The 2,564-nt window shown below is 41.1% G+C and overlaps 1 non-coding gene across 1 annotated transcript; it reads right to left on the bottom strand.

Moving 5' to 3' along the window:
- Positions 1–232: 232 nt before the first annotated feature.
- Positions 233–340, bottom strand: LOC112718591 (small nucleolar RNA R71). The gene has a single exon (XR_003160924.1). It is a non-coding gene; the product is annotated as a small nucleolar RNA R71 (small nucleolar RNA).
- Between the last annotated feature and the right edge of the window lie 2,224 nt (positions 341–2,564).

Below are 2,564 nucleotides of genomic sequence, written 5' to 3'. Positions count from 1 at the left end.
TTGGCGCCGTTGCCGGGGAGTTGCAATAGAGTGCTAATTTTATTAATTAGAATCTATTTACTTGCATTTTATTTAATTTTGCTACTATGAGCTGCATGTTTCTTACGTCAAATGACACGTTCACTTCCTGATCCACGATTGCTAATATTCGATCCTGAAATTGAAAGAACAATTTCACGAATAAGGCGAGAACAGCGTAGGTTAGTCCGCTCTGAGGGCGGATCTGAAAGTGAATCTGAGGAAGGATATCTCTACAATTGTTCAGGATGACAATGAGACCCTCTTTGAATACTGGGAGCGCTTCAATAATCTTCTGGAAGCATGCCCCCACCACATGATTGACAAGATCGTGCTACTCAGTTATATCACACAAGGTATGAGGCCCCAAGATAAGACCATATTGGAAAGTGCCAGCAATGGGTCTATGAAGAAATACAAGACCACTGATGAAGCTTGGCAATTGATCAGTGATTTAGCTGAATCTACTCGGAACCACAGATAGAAGCAAGGCTGTTCAAGGGCCGTTGCAGAAGTATCTTCCGGCATAAAGACTGTTGCTCTAAATCGAAGCATCTGTGAAATGACCAACCTGCTGAAGCAAATGCAGTTAAATCAACAAGCTCAGCAAAACTCAACCGCAACATAACCAACAACTAGTTCCACAAAGAATTTGTAGAATTTGTGCTAATTACAGCCATTACACTGATGAATGCCCGCAGCTCCAACAAGAAGACAACATGGTGGCATCCACTCACAACTTCTATGACCGCCCCAACCAAGGGTACAATCAAAGTGGAAATAATAACCATGGATGGTAGGACAATTCAAACCAGAATTGGAGGGACAACAATAATAGGGGAGGCAGAGATAATCAGGGAAATCAAAGGTGGAATAATTACAACAACAGGCAGCAAAATCAACCTTACCGAGCACCTCACCTGAGGCAAAACCAAGGACCACCGAACAATCAGCAGCAAACCTCTCAATTTACTCATTCTTCTGTATCTTCTAATGAAGATTTATTACAAGCTTTTTGAGAAAAGACAACTGGCCATGGAAAATACCATCATGAACAGTATTAACGCCAGTCTGAATGGTTTCACCTCTACTCTGCAAGCTTTTATGACACAACTTGGTTCATCACAAAATTCCAGTAACCAACCTTCAAGCACCACTGGAATCCCCTCTCAACCATTACCCAATCCAAAGGGAGGCATTAATGCCATCACCCTAAGGTTCAAAACCACACTGCAGGAGAGGAATCAGGAGGAACCAAGCTCACCAGAATACGCCTCAGCTGAATAGGTGGTAGAAATCGAAGATGTCGAAGAGGAAGAGGATATACATGACATAGCTAAAGAAGAGATAGCTCAACCACAGGAAGAAGCACAAAAAGGTGCAGGCACCACAGAAAACACTACTCCCATCCCATTTCCATAACTTGCAAGGAAGCCTAGGAAGCAGCTGGAACCTGATCCTAAAATGGTAGAAATATTCAAAAAGGTTGATGAAACTGTTCCCCTTTTTGATGTTATTCAGCAGGTACCTAAATATGCAAAGTTTCTAAAAGACTTATGTATCCATAAAGACAAAATTAATGAATTAGAAACTATTCCTTTAGGTAGTTCTATATCCACTTTAATGGGAGGATTACCTGAAAAATATAGTGATCCAGGTCCTTGCATAGTTAGTTGTACTATTGGTGGTGTAGTAATTTATGATTGCATGTGTGATTTAGGAGCATGTGTCAATATAATGCCTTTGTCTATATATGATGTTTTAAGGCTCCCTCCCTTAAAAAGGTCGGCAGCTCGTTTTGTGTTAGCAGATAAAAGCATTATTACAGTGGCTGGAGTTATTGAAGATGTTTTGGTGAACATTAAAGGGCTCATATTTCCCACTGATTTTTATATCTTGGAGATGTCCCATAATGATTCAGATAAGCCATCATCAATCCTACTTGGAAGACCATTCCTGAAGACATCAAAATTCAAATTGGATGCTTTTTCAGGGACATACTCCTTTGAAATAGATGGCCGCATGGTAATCTTCAATCTGAATGGAGTCATTGACAATCCCCCAGAAGATCGTTCTATCTTCTAGTGTGATGTCATAGACGAAAGTGTGGCTGAAGTTCAAAAGAAAGAGTTTGAAGAGAGGCACACTGGACAAGGTCCAAGTATGGGGACCTTCTTAACTGACAATGAGGACACTTCGCCATTTTCACAAGCCCCAGATAACCCAGAGCCTGCCCATAATCAAAAGTTAGAATTGAAACCTCTCCCTTCACATCTCAAATATGCTTACCTTGAGGATGAGCAGAAGCTTCCGGTTATTATTGCAAGAGAACTGGCTTCTCAATAAGAAGAACAGCTACTTGATGTGCTGAGGAAGCATAAGAAGGCAATTGGGTGGAGTTTGGCAGACATAGTGGGAATCAACCCTCAAGTATGCGAGCACAGAATATTTTTAGAAGATGGAGCAAGACCTATCCGTCAACCATAAAGAAGATTGAATCCTACCATCTTGGAAGTTGTCAAAAAGGAAGTGACCAGACTATTGGA

The sequence above is a fragment of the Arachis hypogaea genome, chromosome 10 (genome assembly GCF_003086295.3).
Source record: "Arachis hypogaea cultivar Tifrunner chromosome 10, arahy.Tifrunner.gnm2.J5K5, whole genome shotgun sequence".
NCBI lineage: Eukaryota > Viridiplantae > Streptophyta > Magnoliopsida > Fabales > Fabaceae > Arachis > Arachis hypogaea.
The sequence above is the reverse complement of the archived record's forward strand: the minus strand, read 5'-3'. Positions and strand labels throughout refer to the sequence as shown.